We start from the raw sequence: 16,867 nt of genomic DNA, 5'->3' as shown, positions 1-16,867 counted from the left end.
TTTTTTCTCTATGTTATCAGATATTATAATTATTACTATTATATAAAAAGCAGTGTGTGTGTGTGTGTGTGTGTGTGCGTGTGTGTGTGTGTGTAAGTTCGTTCCCTATAGACTCCAGAACGTTTGGGCTTTTTTTTTGTAATTTCACACAAATGTACTTTATGTTCATGGAAGTGCTCTTAGGTAGGGGTTGTATAAGAATGTTATGGAATAGTATCGATAACCTAAAAAATCTGATGAAAGAAGGAAAAGGCGATTTCAACAAGTTAACGCCTTATACAGCCTAACATCCCAGGTGCATTTGAGAAGTTTTATTACCGCATAAGCAAAAAGGTTCGACATATAAAATAACCAGTGGGTTCTTTAATCTAACAGGAAAGGAATGTTTCCGTTTAGAACACAATTGAACCATGATACTGGACTCATGCATTTCAAACTAAAAGTTAAGTCATTATCACCACACAAGACTTTGTATGATGAAGGGGGCACGGGGGATAATGTATCCCTGGCTTCTAAATTGTGGGAGGGCGTCTAATCATATTGAAACTACTTACCTTTCTAATATATCTTAGTACTAGGACTTATACTCGAGTCTTTCGTGCATACAATCAACTAGTTGGCCCAATGAATAATGAGATTTCCGCATGCAAGTTTACAAAGGCAAATAAAATCACTATTTCAGAAAATGAATTAAAATTACAACAAATTAGAAGAATAGAAAAGCTGAACCGGAAAAGACATGACGTAATCTGGGATCAAAACCTGATTGTATTTGTGTAACCATATATTGTTTTGTTTATTATTGTTATTATATAACAACATTTTTTCTATTTTGTGCACTGATGCAGTTTTTTCCATTATTATTTTTTTTTCGTTTGTATAAAAATCATGTAATGCACAGGTTTTATTTTGTGTTTGTATAAAAACCATGTAATGCATATGTTTTGTTTTGTGTTTGCATAAAAACTATGTAATGCATAGGTTTTGTTTTGTCTTTGTATAAAAACCATGTTATGCATAGGTTTTGTTTCGTGTTTGTATAAAAACAATATAATGCATAGGATTGTTTTGTGTTTGTATAAAAACTATGTAATGCATAGGTTTTGTTTTGGGTTTGTATAAAACTATGTAATGCATAGGTTTTGTTTTGTGTTTGCATAAAAACTATGTAATGCATAGGTTTTTTGTTTTGTTTGTGTAAAAACCATGTAATGCATAGGTTTGTTTTGTGTTTGTATAAAACCATGTAATGCATAGTTTTGTTTTGTATTTGTATAAAAAACATATAATGCATAGGTTTTTTGTTTTGTTTGTGTAAAAACCATGTAATGCATAGGTTTGTTTTGTGTTTGTATAAAAACTATGTAATGCATAGGTGTTTTTTGTTTGTATAAAAACCATGTAATGCATAGTTTTGTTTTGTGTTTGTATAAAAACCATGTAATGCATAGGTTTTGTTTTGTGTTTGTATAAAAACCATGTAATGCATAGGTTTGTTTTGTGTTTGTATAAAAACTATGTAATGCATAGGTTTTTTGTTTTGTTTGTGTAAAAACCATTTAATGCATAGGTTTGTTTTGTGTTTGCATAAAAACCATGTAATGCATAGGTTTTGTTTTGTGTTTGTATAAAAACCATGTAATGCATAGGTTTGTTTTGTGTTTGTACAAAAACCATGTAATGCATAGGTTTTTGTTTTGTTTATGTAAAAACCATGTAATGCATAGGTTTTGTTTTGTGTTTGTATAAAAACCATGTAATGCATAGGTGTTTTTGTTTTGTTTGTGTAAAAAACATGTAATGCATAGTTTTGTTTTGTGTTTGTATAAAAACCATGTAATGCATAGTTTTGTTTTGTGTTTGTATAAACACCATGTAATGACTAGGTTTTTTGTTTTGTGTTTGTATAAAAACTATGTAATGCATACGTTTTGTTTTGTGTTTGTATAAAAACCATGTAATGCATAGTATTTGTATAAAAACCATGTAATGACTAGGTTTTTTGTTTTGTGTTTGTATAAAAACTATGTAATGCATACTTTTTTTTTGTGTTTGTATAAAAACCATGTAATGCATAGTTTTGTTTTGTGTTTGTATAAAACTATGTAATGCATAGGATTGTTTTTTGTTTGTATAAAAACTATGTAATGCATAGGTTTTTTGTTTTGTGTTTGTATAAAAACCATGTAATGCATAGGTTTTTTGTTTTGTGTTTGTACAAAACTATGTAATGCATAGGATTGTTTTTTGTTTGTATAAAAACTATGTAATGCATAGGTTTTGTTTTGTGTTTGTATAAAAACCATGTAATGCATAGGTTTTTTGTTTTGTGTTTGTATAAAAACTATGTAATGCATAGGTTTTGTTTTGTGTTTGTATAAAAACCATGTAATGCATAGGTTTTTTGTTTTGTTTGTGTAAAAACCATGTAATGCATAGGTTTTGTTTTGTGTTTGTATAAAAACCATGTAATGCATAGTTTTTGATTTGTGTTTGTATAAAACTATGTAATGTATAGGATTGTTCTTTGTTTGTATAAAAACTATGTAATGCAAAGGTGTATTTTTTGTTTGTATAAAAACCATGTAATGCATAGGTTTGTTTTGTGTTTGTATAAAAACCATGTAATTCATAGGTTTTGTTTTGTGTTTGTATAAAAAACATGTAATGCATAGGTTTGTTTTGTGTTTGTATAAAAACTATGTAATGCATAGGTGTTTTGTTTTGTTTGTGTAAAAACCATGTAATGCATAGGTTTGTTTTATGTTTGTATAAAAACCATGTAATGCATAGGTTTTGTTTTGTGTTTGTATAAAAACCATGTAATGCATAGGTTTGTTTTGTGTTTGTATAAAAACTATGTAATGCATAGGTTTTTTGTTTTGTTTGTATAAAAACCATGTAATGCATAGGTTTTGTTTTGTGTTTGTATAAAAACCATGTAATGCATAGGTGTTTTGTTTTGTTTGTGTAAAAACCATGTAATGCATAGTTTTGTTTTGTGTTTGTGTAAAAACCATGTAATGCATAGGTTTGTTTTATGTTTGTATAAAAACCATGTAATGCATAGGTTTTGTTTTGTGTTTGTATAAAAACCAGGTAATGCATAGTTTTGTTTTGTGTTTGTATAAAAACTATGTAATGCATAGGTTTGTTTTGTGTTTGTATAAAACCTATGTAATGAAAAGTTTTTTTTTTGTTTGTATACAAACCATGTAATGCATAGGTTTGTTTTGTGTTTGTATAAAAACCATGTAATGCATAGGTTTTTTTTGTGTTTGTATAAAAACTATGTAATGCATAGGTTTTGTTTTGTGTTTGTATAAAAAACCAGGTAATGCATAGGTTTTATTTTGTGTTTGTATAAAAACCATGTAATGCATAGTTTTGTTTTGTCTTTGTATAAAACTATGTAATGCATAGGTTTGTTTTTTGTTTGTATAAAAACTATGTAATGCATAGGTTTGTTTTTTGTTTGTATACAAACCATGTAATGCATAGGTTTGTTTTGTGTTTGTATAAAAACCATGTAATGCATAGGTTTTGTTTTGTGTTTGTATAAAAACCACGTAATGCATAGTTTTGTTTTGTGTTTGTATAAAAACCATGTATTTCATAGCTTTGTTTTGTGTTTGTATAAAAACTATGTAATGCATAGGTTTTTTTGTGTTTGTATACACACCATGTAATGCATAAGTTTTGTTTTGTGTTTGTATAAAAACCATGTAATGCATAGTTTTTGATTTGTGTTTGTATAAAAACTATGTAATGCATTGATTTTATTATTTGTTGCAATTTTCGTCGCAATTATGAGAAACTAGAACGCATTAGTATTCAAACCATTCCACTTTCTCATAATATTTCTCAGTACTATGACTTATACCTTTGTCTTTAGGGCATACAATCAAGGAGTTGATCATGCGTATTATCCCGGGTACCAGCAGACCTCTGTACGCCATGATATACCAAATGCCGATCCCATTTCACGGGATAAACTCAGAAGCAAATGTGGATGTTGTCAACAAATACTTTAATGAAATGTGCTCCGACAAATTCGTGGCATTAGTGCTCCTCTCGAAGTAAATATTTCCGACCAAACCCGGCAAGTAGTAAAATCCCAAGTCTTCACTGGAGAGGTTCCCTGGCGACAGAGAGCCGTCTACTCTAATAGACTTTGGAATTCCTTCCCTGTTTCTTGCTTTCTGGATTGTATAAATCTGCAGAAATTTAAATATAACGTGATCAGACATCTTACTGCTCAACTTCCTACATAGTGTCCCTGTAAGCATGGCTCCAAATAGTAGCCCGTTACGTCCAAGTGGCAATATGCCATGTTTAGAATGAAAAATAATAAAGCAAAAAAAAAAAAAAAAAAATCTCCGATTTTCTTTGAATACATCTTTTTAAGCTTGAGAATCCTTATCTCAAACTCGGGAAGTAATTTTGTATTCATAGTGCGTATTTTATATTATTTCTTACATGCGCAAAGTTTCAATGCAGTGTGAATACACATCTCGCTGCTAAACTCCCTACTTAGAATGCTCCTGTAGGCATGGACCTTAATTCACGGTAGCCCTTTACGTGTCAGTGACCATATGCCTTGTTCTGGGGTGAATAAAAACAAAACAAAATAAACCCAAAAACAGAAACAATTATCTGCCTGTCTGTTTGCCTCTCTCTTTTTCTACAACATTTTAACGGGAAAATGAAAAGCATAAACCTACCATAGAAATGTTGTCATTGATGGCATCCATAGCTTGTAAATTGTTTTCCCCTGTTCGCTGTCACTTTTTTCTCTTCATCTACGATACGCGAGACTTCCCGATTTCAGCGAAGGTGTGTAAAAATCACCTGCCGCCAACCGTACAAGATAAACAACAACAAAACTACAAACAAAACGCGAAGGTAAGAAGGCGGAGTAATTTGGAAACGATCTCTTCTGGCACCACCTCAAATTGCTGCCAATTTGCCATTGGTTGAGGCAGTCGAGTCAAACACTCTTGAAACACCCCCTGCTTCAGAAGCGAAAAACAAAACAAAAACACAAAAAGAACAAAGAAAATTTACTTCCGCTCGTGTTCAAGGCATCTCCCTTAGATAACTGACTGTTCGACTGCTTTTTCTTTTTAAATCTACGCTTGTGTCTTCATTTATGTCCGTTACTTGTCTTTCATATAAGGCATAATCGCGTTGACACACCGATTCTCGTCAGATCACCGGTTAAGCAACGTGCAGTTTGGTCAGTACTAGAAAAGTGACCATTTGGGATTGCTAGGCACTGTGTATCATCTTCCCATTGTAGCATTACACACGCTTACACTTGTGTTAACATGTAGACCCAACACGTTGTAGACTCCGTCGCAAATGAGATAAAGACAAGGAATAAGAAAGAAATTAAACTCATTATTTTTCCTTAGTGAAACAACCGATGTTTATTTACAGTCATTTACTTACAGGTCTTTTCCTGTCGCCCTCGGCCACCGTGCATAACACATCTATCTCTGTCCGTCTCTAAAGTGATTATCGATCTGCGCACACGTTTTTATAATCTTTTTCCTTGTCGTGACGTCATCTCGCACACGGCTCGGCCATTTGTATGCAGCTGCCATACGTGCATTACCACTTCGTTACACAATGACTGCAATGTTCATAAGATTGGGGATCGCTAGTGAATTTGATATTAAATATAAACTTGTATCCTGCCATGACAGAGTTCAAAACTGGCTTCAGAACATAATAGGTGATGCCCCTTTCTCTTCCCTGTAACCTCTTCCCCACAGAATAGACGTTGCGAGCTTGTCTCTGTTCTATTATTATTTTCATGGCAAACGCTTGTCTAAGATTAAGTCTATATTCCCCTTGCAAACTTTCATTGGAAACACTCGTCAAGCTACAACCAATGTCAACAATTTCCCCCACTCTCTATCTGTGCCTAAATCTAAACAGAGATTCCATAAACAAAGCTTCTTTCTTAGAATTGTCCACCTGTGGAATTCTGTTCTGCTGGCCTACTTCCCAGCTAAGTACAACGTGGTTGTCTTCAAGTCAATTGTAAACAAATTATTGTTGAGCTGTCTCTTAAATCATCAAATTATACCCAATTTTCACCAGATTACTACGCTATTGTCCCGTTGATCATCGTAAATTCATTAATCCTTATCCTTCAGTACCCCCCGGGCCTTGATAAGTGGTGACTCACTAAGAAAAACCCCCGAAAACTTTCTTCTTTGGCAGAAAGCAGCAGTCTCACACTTGGTATATATATATATATATATATATATATATATATATATATATATATAGTAGAAATGGTAATTAATAAAAACTGAAGAAAGTGCTCAATACTGTTGTAGAGCAAATATGCGTTTTATTTTTTATTACCGTATCTTCTGTAAAAGTCTGAGGAAGCTACAGACGGCAAAAAAAAAACAAAAAACAAAAAATGGCCGGGTAGCTGAAACAATAATGTAACTTAACAGAAAGATACGGTAATAAAAAATAAAACGCATATATATATATATATATATATATATATATATATATATATATATATAGCCTGACGAATCCTATAGTTGGATGAAACGCAGAATATTCAGTGTAGCTTAATCGCCATATATATTTTATAAATTACTAACTAGCTCTACCTACGTATTGAGCACTTTTGAAGTAAATACTTAAAGTTTACGCATAAATCTATACTTTCGTATAGTAAATTTATGTGAATAAATGAAATAGTTATATATATATATAGTTAAATTCTGTTTAAATTGAAGACTTTTGCGAAATCGGCTTATGCAAGTGCTAAGTCTATTTCTATTTAACAACTTTTGTTAATGCCTTTTTTTTCATCCTTATATAAATGAATTATCTTTTGTCATTATAAACTTTTTAGAAGTCGGATTATGTAGGTGCTAAGTCTGCGATAGGTTAAAGTTAATTTAAGCTGGATTCTTTATTTTTATTTTTGCATTTTTTACGTATCCAGCTTTGCTTGGAGGATATTTAGGGCGTGTTTGAGAACCCCTTGTCAATTTGGAGAACGAAGGAGTCTATAATGAAGCATGAGTTGCGCAATTTCATGAACTAGCAAGGAGAAGTTCAGAACGACTGGAAACAATTTTTCCTTCTCCTAGATTAGTTGCACAACTAAGGCTTGAGAGTGTAGTGTAACATAGCTGGAGAGCAAGGATATATGGAGTGATACCTTTCTAAAAAATTATTATTAATCACAGGAGAGTAGAAAGTGAACGTTGGGTTTACCGTCAGTAACCATGCAACTTTGTTGTCCTTTAATCCTTACATTCCATGAGCAATGTTTCTGACAAAGAGGAAACAACTGCTGATTTCTGGTTCGGAATCCATTCACCTAACACTTAACGTTGGCAAGTTTTTGACTTTGAAGTAATATTTTTCAAGCTCCTTGAATCAGGTGGTTTCATGCCTTGTCTTGAGCTATTTCAATAAAAAAATCCGGCGCAACTACGCTATAATAGTGAAATTCAAAATTTTTAATATTGAATTTCAAGGCAAAATAATGGTCTCTACTTAATTGGTATGTCACGACAATGAATATATCCAAAACTTACGAAAAACGATAAGGTAGAAAACATAATCAAAAGAAATATTTTTTATGAAAATTAGCGAAAATAAAACATTTGGTTAAAAAAAACCTACTGTAGTGTTCCAAGAGGGGGTGGGGGTAAATAGCGTTTGGCTATTGCCAATTCCGGAGAATTAAAAAAAAAAAATCGTGCATTAACAATCATAATTATGAGTTATTTGCCTTGTTTTATCATGATTGATTTACTTCCCTTCTTATTATGTTACAAGTTCACAAAGAAATATGGCGAGGAATTTTTTACGATAAAGATCGAAAACTCGTGTTTTTTTTCTTTTTTTTTTTAATAATGCAGTAATATTTAAGTAGATATCATTGCTTTTGGTTGAAATTGACACAAAAGGCCAGTAGATACTATATATATTTTTTTAAATTTTAAATCAATGTTTTCGTTGTCCGAATTTCGCTATCATAGTGTAGTTGCACCAAAAATTCACTCGCAAAAAATCCTTCTTGCCTCATTCTAAAGACCTCACTTCAGTTGCGGGAGACAATGGATAGCCTCTGTTAGTCTAATAATGAAATAAGACGAGCAATTCTCAACGAAACATTTGTTTGAGACCAGGACGACTAGAAACAACGCCGGAGTAAGCAGAGAAAAACTGGTGTTATTTTGTAGGATTTACTTCTAGTCTAGTTGCACAACCAAGGCTTGAGAGTCTCGTCTTCCCTACTATACAATCCATGGCTGGAAAGATGATTTATGAAGTCATACATTTCTCAAGAATATAACCTTATTAATCCATTTTAAATCATGCAAAACTTCTTACTCTTTTTTAAAAGATTCGTTTCAGTCTTAAGAGACGATGAATAAGTGTGACTGTGCAGCGAGCCTATAGTAAAGCAAAGGTTGCGCAAACTGCAACTGCGCCTCTAATGAACTGGCGTTGATTGTATTAAAAAAACGTAAGGCGGGTTGAATCGGCTCTCTCCGAAGGAAGAAGTATCTAGGGAATATCAAATTCACAAGCGGTCCTCATTCGCATGTTTATTCCGGTCAGGAGAGACGAAGATGTTATGTTTTTGAAATTATTGCAGGGAAATATCGACGTCCTCCTACATACAGTGGCTTGGTATTTCCAAATGGTCACCCATCTGGTACTGACTAGGCTCAACGTGGCTAAACTTCGTTAAGAGTGTTAGTAAAAGTGATGAAGTCGTCTCATTAGAACCTAGAACTTTACAAAAAAATTGGCGCTTATATAATCTGTGGCACAAATAAAAATCGCATTTCAAGTAACCTTTGGTATACTTCTGAAGAAATGTTTCCCAACACTCGGAAAAACTTCATCGGTCTGACTCATATTTAAAAATTTGCCGTACCCTATCTTACGTTGATAGAACTTAAAACCGACTACGAAACCTAGTAGGTGATGCCTTTTCTCTTCTCTGCAAACTCTTTCCCACAGTAGAGACGTTGCGAGCCTGGCTCTACTCTATCGTTATTTTCATAGCAAGTGCTTGTCTTAACTTCAATCTTATGCCCCCTTGATGGACTTTTACAAAAGAAAAAACACTCGTCTATACACTTTGGAAATAGAGTACGATTATGAATATCTCCAGTATCAAATAATCCTTATACATTGTGAATTTTACTTATGTATGAAAACCAAAGAGGGGAGATATAACATATGAGAAATATGTGGAATCAAGTTTCCCCTTGTTGCTATTTCAGATCATTTGCAACCATAACAGCAAGTTTTAGTTTCCCCTTAATAAAGACCAGAGGTTTTGGAGAAATATCAGATATTTTGTAATTGTATACAAAACTAAGAAAACAAATGACTATGATGGACGATCTCATTAATGTGCGACCTTAAGGGAAAATCTCACATAGTCCACTACACAATTCAGATCATCACCTTTCCAACGAGCCTTTATTTGTTTTATTTATTTCTGATCAATAGTGGCTGAGATTTGGAACTTATAAAATTTTCCCCCAAAATACACAATATATATATATATATATATATATATATGGGCATTTAAATATTAAATTTGGCTACGAGTATAGATATATCTATACTCGTAGCCAACTTGAATATTGAAATGCTGATATCTTTGGTTGTATGAGACGAAACTACATGAAAAATTGCAGGCTTTGATGGCAATTGGTAAAAAAGAAGCTTTTATTTTTAAATCAATAAAATATACTCAAATTTGTCTAAATTTGGTATGTATGGTATTCTGGCAGGCTAGCTTCAGTTTTGCTGCTTTGGGATGAATTTTGTTTAGGGTTTTTATTGCTTGGTTTTCTTCCCTGTGGCCTAGCCAAGCTACTAATATGTATGTATGTATGTATGTATGTATGTATGTATGTATTAATATATATATACATACACATATTTGCATATATATATATATATATATATACACACACACACAAGCACACACGCAAGCACACACACAGACACATATATATTAAAATGTGTAATCGAGGCAATTAAGAGAATCATTAGACTTCTATCTTTAGATCGCATTCACAGAAGCGACATCGCGGTCGACGGGGTCTGCGATCATCTGTTGACCATGTGCTTTGAAAGCCGATGACTTTTATCAGTTAATGAGGTTCCATTAGCGTTTGATGTACATCAAGAGATCGCAAACCTCTGCAACCGCCCCCCAATAACCCACGTGATCATCTAACGCGATGCAGTCGATTTACATAGTACTCCAAACTTTCTCTACAAGAAAAACACGTGCTTCGTTGCCTCACCTTTTAAACTGGGATTCGATTGCTTGAATCAGACGGAGATGAGTCTACAAATCCAGGTTAGATGTAGAAAAACGAAAGATAAAAGTCGTTTACTATTCTATTTCCCTCTTAATTTAGGGGTTTAATCGTGGCCTTCGTTATAAAGATGGCCGGCCAGCTGAAAAAATGACGTCATCGCCGAGGTCCCAACAAGCAAGATATGTGGAACTCTTAGACTGTCAATAATGAACAGTAATTTTTACAGACAGCGTTACAAAACTTCAAAATTGGATTAAAGAAATAAAGAAAGAACACGATTTATACTGAAACTCATCTAATATTAATAATAAAAAAATAATTAAAAAAAAAACACAAGTTATTTGTTTAAGTATATTATAAGCAATTGAATATTTCGTTGTATTATAGATTTTAAAGATTAGAATGCGTTCTTTAATTACTTATAAATTACATTTTAAAAAAGTGAAGGAACACGATTTGATTTGAAATAAACTTGAAGTTTATTTAATATAATTAAATGAAAATTATGCATGTAAGATTATGAATATTTGAAGCAGAACACAAGCAAAACATTTGATATGAGTTAAGACAACAAACAAATATTAAAATTAAACTTTTTTTTAAAGCAAAATGAATATTTTTTTAAATCAAAATGAATATTTTTTAATCAAAATGAATATTTTTAAATCAAAATGAACCACAATATTTTTTTCAAAATCAAAAACAATATTTTTAATAAATTCATGAAATATTGCACAGTAAAAAAATTAACCTAAAGAAAAAATCATGTTTCTTATTTAAGATTATTTCACCACATAACAAAAATAACATGCAAAATCATTTTTTTATATCCATATTTTCAGTTTGTTAAAATACGTGGGTTTGTATTACTGCACACATAGATTCGAAAAAGTTGTCAAAAAACAAATATATAACAAATAAATGTTATCAAAGGCAAGATAAGTTACTTTTCTACCAAACTGGATATATTTTTCGTGTTTTTATTCAATGTAACATGTTTATTCAGCTCGAAAAACATAGTGTTTACCGATGTATTCGAAAATTCCAGATGGCGTCTGATTCTCTCTTTAACACGGTAAGTTTGGGAAAAGGTGTTATAAATACAAAACCGGATAAAATACTGTTAAAAACTCGCTCAATATATGTTACCGTGACATAGGTTGACATATATTCGGCGGGTTTTTAATAGTATGTTGTATAGTTTTTTATTTATAACACCTTATCCCAAACTTACCGTGTTAAAGAGAGAATCAGACGCCATCTTGAATTTTCGAATACATCGGTAAACACTATGTTTTTCGAGCTGAATAAACATGTTACATTGAATAAAAACACGAAAAATATTTGGTAGAAAAGTAACTTATCTTGCCTTTGATAACATTTATTTGTTATATATTTGTTTTTGACAACTTTTTCGAATCTATGTGTACAGTAATACAAACCCAATTACGTTAATGAAATGAATTGTACTTATTTACTATGCCTCCCCACGGGACAGAGTTAGACACCAGGGTCGTTTTTTAACGTGGAGAAAAGGTACAAAAATAAAAATTGTCTCAGTCGTGAAGGATTTCTCCTCCACCGAAAGAGAACAAGAAATAGAATGCAGCATCTGGAGAACAGATACTACACTTTGATCTGGTCCCGAAGGCCAAGACTGTTTAAGACCACGAGTGAACGCGCGTTTTTTTTTTTTTTTTTTTAGTTTAGTTTCATATATATATATATATATATATATATATATATATATAAAATAAGTATTTTTAAATTTTATCTTTCTAGCTTTAAAAAAAAGTTTAAAAATTTTATCAGTCGGCATAATTTATTTTTAAATATTGAAAAATTTCAGGAAAATTAATTTTTGTTAGATTTTTAAACGTGTGTCAACAGCTTAAAAAAATCGTGTTTTAAAGAGTCGATGTTGTCTCGCATTTTCATTAGTTTTGTATGCTGTAAAAAATTTTTTTTTTAATATTAGCAATTTATTTGAAGCTTCTTTTGAATGGTAGAACATTTAGGATGATAATATTGAATTAAATTATAGTTACATCGTGTTAAATACAGGGGGTGGGGAGCACGTTAAAACTTACTTTGCTGAATGGAGATGGTGTAAAATCTTTTTTTTTTTTACTGCATTATAATTCTTTATCTTTCGGAAATGAAAATACTGTCACTTTTTGGTCCTTTACGATAATTTCCTCAGCAAGTTGGAACGATGCATCGTGAAGGGATTTTAATAAAAAAAGAAATATTACACTGACTTCAAGACGTTACGAATGCCTACCGGTGACTACCGGTGTCACCGGTATGGACTATCCGTGATGACGTCAGCAGATTAAATTATTTTTGCTCACCGGCCATCTTGTCTTTTAAGACGGTCTTGGTTTAATACGTCTTTTATTCATGCTGATATTGCTATTCTGTTTAAAATGGACGATTCTAATCTTTTTATTATTTTGTGTCATTATTACATTTTTTTTTTTTTTTTTTTACATTTTCACCCCAAACAAGGCGCATTGCCACTTTAGTGTAGGGGCTACTATCAGGGGCAACAACTACAGGGGTACTATGTTGGGATTTGGGCAGCAAGATGTCGGTTCACGTTGCACTTGAACTTCTGCATGTCAGTACAGTAAGGGAAGCAGGAACCTGGAATGGAATTCCAGAGTCTAGCGGTTCTGAGGAAGAAACTACTGGAGTAGAAAGATCTTTTACATCTAGGGATCTCTACTGTGTGGGGGTGGGATTTAGCAGCCTGTCGGGTTTGTCGAGGGTGTCTACGTCGTTGGGGCACTAGTGTCTGCAGTTCGCCAGAGCATTCTCCCTTAAAATACGTGTAGAACAGGCAGAGGGATGCAACGTTTCGTCGATGGGACAGAGGCTGAAGCTTAGATGCCAGTTCAGGGCCTATCAGATTTGCGACTCTTTTTTGAACCTTGTCTAGGAGCGAGAGACTAGTAGCAGATGCACCAGCCCAAATGTGACAACAATACTCCATACATGTGTGAATGGTGGCCTTATAGAGGTACAGGATACTTTCAGGCGTCAGTAGTTTTCTAGCACGGTAGAGAGAGCCTACCTTTTTCGCAACGGCCCTGGCAATGCTTTCAATATAATTGTTCCAACTCGTGTTTCCTGTGAACGTTAGGCCAAGGAGTTTGAAAGATGTACTCTCAGATAAAGAGTCGTTGGGCATTGCTATTGTTGGCAGAGAAGGTTTCTTGTAATTATTGAAGGAAACCAGTTTAGTCTTGTCAGCATTGAATGTGACCATCCATTTTTGTCCACATTCCACTACAGATTGGAGGTCATTCTCTAGTGTTTTTGCCATTTCTTTAGATATGTGTTCATTTTTTTTTTTTTTTTTTTTTTTTTTTTTTTTTTTTTTACACGGTAGTCACCACTTATCAAGGCCCGGAAGACACTCAGGGATAAGGGTTATTGCAAGTACAGTACGTTAGTGTCATGACTGTTATAGAGTGTAGTGTCATCAGCATATATACCCATCTCAGAGGCAGTTTTGTCGGGGAGGTCATTAATAAATATTAGGAACAATAGAGGTTCAAGGATAAACCCCTAAGGCACTCCCGCATTTATATCACACTGTTTAGATGCACGACCGTCGAGGACAACCTGGATTTTTCTCTCATCTAAGAAGGATTTAATTATGTTAAGTATTCTTCCAGTGATACCGTATGATTTAATTTTCCTGAGGAGACCCTTGTGCCATACCCTGTCAAAAGCCTTAGATATATCTAGAGCTACCGCTCTGCCCTCCCCCACTTTGTCCAGTGAATGGTATATACGTTCAGAGATTACAGTGAGGATGTCAGCTTTGTCAGATTTGAATTTTGGTATACTTACACATATACACACATGCATATAAACACGTACATACATTATATATAATATATATATATTTTTTACAAGGTAGTCACCACTTATCAAGGCCCGGAAGCCACTCGGGGATAAGGGTTATTGTGTGTACAGTACGTTAGTTTTGGAGATCTGATAAAGTGTCTTACTTAAGGAATCGGTTCATCAGTAATTTGTTCACATTGGACTTGAAGACATCCAGGTTGTAGTCAGGTGGGAAACAGGCAAACGGAACAGAGTTCCACAGGCGTGCACTTCTAAGAAAGAAGCTTTGTTCATGGAATCTACGTTTTGATCTTGGCACAGATAAGGAGTGGTTAAAATTTTGGACAGTGGTTTCAGCTAGACGGGTGTTTTTCATGAAAGATTGGCGAGGGGGGGACCATAGATTGGAGTTCAGACGAGCACCTGCCATGGAAATAACGATAAAACAAGGATAGGCTCGCAACGTTTCTTCTGTGGGAGAAAGGTTGCAGGGTAGAGAAAAGGGCATCCCTCACTAAGCCACGAAGTCTATTTTGTACTCTGTCAAGGCAGGATCGGCTATTTTTAGCAGCTCCTGTCCAGATATGGCAACAGTATTCCATCCTTGGACGTACTTGGCTTTTATATAGATAGAGAATTGCATCAGTAGTGAGATATCTTCTGGAGCGGTATAAGGATCCCACCATCTTTCCAGCGACCTTGGCAACAGACTTGATGTACGTGTTCCATTTCAGATCAGGAGTAAAGGTCAAACCCAGAAGCTTGTCAAAACACGGGGCCTCACCCAGACGAGAGCCATCCATCACAATTGATGCCAGCTGGGGATAAGAGCGTTGATGAGGTAAGGATAGGAGCTTGGTTTTAGATGCATTAAAAGTAACCAGCCACCTCCTCCCCCACTGTACTACGCGATCAAGATCAGAGGAGAGAGAATCTGAGTGAACTTTGTCATTTACGGTCTTTGCTGTGTTGCCATAGACGGTCGTGTCATCAGCATAGATGTCAACGAATGATTTACGTATGTGTTTTGGGAGATCATTGATGTAGATCAGGAAGAGAGTTTTTTTTTTTTTTTTTTTTTTTTTTTTTACACAGTGATCACCACTTATCAAAGCCCAGAAGCCACTCAGGGATAAGGGTTATTGCAAGTACATCACGTTAGTGAGGAGATTTTATGAAGTGTTTAATTAGGGGGGCGGTTCATTAGGAATTTATTAACATTAGACTTGAAGACATCCAAGTTGTAGTCCGGAGGGAAGCAGGCAGACGGAACAGAGTTCCACAGGCGTGCAGTTCTAAGAAAGAAGCTTTGCTCATGAAATCCGCGTTTTGATTTAGGCACAGATATAGAGTGGGGGAAAATTTTCACAGTGGATTCAGCTAGACGGGTGTTTTTCGTGAAAGTTTGGCGAGGGGGGACCAGGGATTGGAGTTCAGACGAGCACCTGCCATGAAAATAACGATAAAACAAGGATAGGCTCGCAACGTCTCTTCTGTGGGAGAGGGGTTGCAGGGTAGAGAAAAGGGCATCCCCCACTAAACCACGAAGTCTATTTTGTACTCTGTCAAGGCATGATAGGCCCAGGATTGACCCCTGAGGGACTCAAGCATTAATATTGATGGCCTCTGATTTCTGCCCATCAACTTCTACTCTTATGAGGCTATCGGAGAGAAATTATTTTATGACCGAGAAAACATTTCCAGTTATACCGTAGCTGGACATCTTGTGAAGTAGGCCCTTATGCCATACCTTATCGAAGGCCTTTGATATTTCAAGAACAATTGCCCTGGAAAGAAAGCCTTTGTCAAGAGATTCGCTAATCATATGAGATATAACAGTTAGCACATCTGCTGTAGATCTTGCAGAACGGAAACCATATTGCGTGTCACTAAGAAGGTTATTTCTGCTGAGGTGGTTGACTACTTCTCTATTTAATATGGATTCCAGCAGCATACCCATGAGACACAGGAGACATTGGTCTGTACTGAGAGGGGGATGACTTATCACCTGAGTTCTTAAATACAGGGCATACTAATGAGGTTTTCCAGGGTGTTGGGAAGCGCTTCTCTTCAAGGCAACGCTTAAAGAGTTTTGTAAGTATGGGGGCAAGTTCTAGTTGAAGCTTTTTCAACACAATGATTGGAATACCGTCAAGGCCGGTTGCTTTACTGGAATCAAGGTTCTTGATTAGCTTGGCGACATCTCGCACAGATATTTTTATGTTGCAGAACGTGTTGTCCGTTATAGGAGGAAATACAGGGTGTCCACAAAGTTTGGCTTCATTATGTAGCCAGACTTTGTGGAAGCATCCTGTAAATTATGTAGCCAGACTTTGTAGGCACCCTGTATATATATATATATATATATATATATATATATATATATATATATATATATATATATATATATATATATATATATATACCTACACGTGTGTAGGGTGCCCACAAAGTCTGGCTACATAATCTAGAGGATGCTTCCATAAAGTCTGGCTACATAATGTAGCCAGACTTTGTGGACACCATATATATATATATATATATATATATATATATATATATATATATATATATATATATATATATATGATAAAGCTGAATGTGTGTGTGTGTGTGTGTGTGTCTGTGTGTGTGTATGGTCACGAATAGGCTCC

General features: G+C 34.4%; 1 protein-coding gene across 3 annotated transcripts in view; it reads right to left on the bottom strand.

Annotated features, from left to right (window-relative positions):
* Nucleotides 1–4,851, bottom strand: part of LOC145283546 (fibroblast growth factor receptor 3-like) — a 225,550-nt gene extending 220,699 nt beyond the window's left edge. For all 3 annotated transcript variants that reach the window (XM_080132425.1, XM_080132423.1, XM_080132421.1), the window contains exon 1: nucleotides 4,725–4,851. The gene's annotated coding sequence lies outside the window, so the exon portion shown is untranslated. The remainder of the gene's footprint in view (nucleotides 1–4,724) is intronic.
* Nucleotides 4,852–16,867: the final 12,016 nt, after the last annotated feature.

This window comes from Euprymna scolopes, chromosome 8, assembly GCF_053919585.1.
Source record: "Euprymna scolopes isolate OS-2025 chromosome 8, ASM5391958v1, whole genome shotgun sequence".
NCBI classification, from domain to species: domain Eukaryota; kingdom Metazoa; phylum Mollusca; class Cephalopoda; order Sepiida; family Sepiolidae; genus Euprymna; species Euprymna scolopes.
This window is presented reverse-complemented; position numbering and strand designations above follow the sequence as displayed.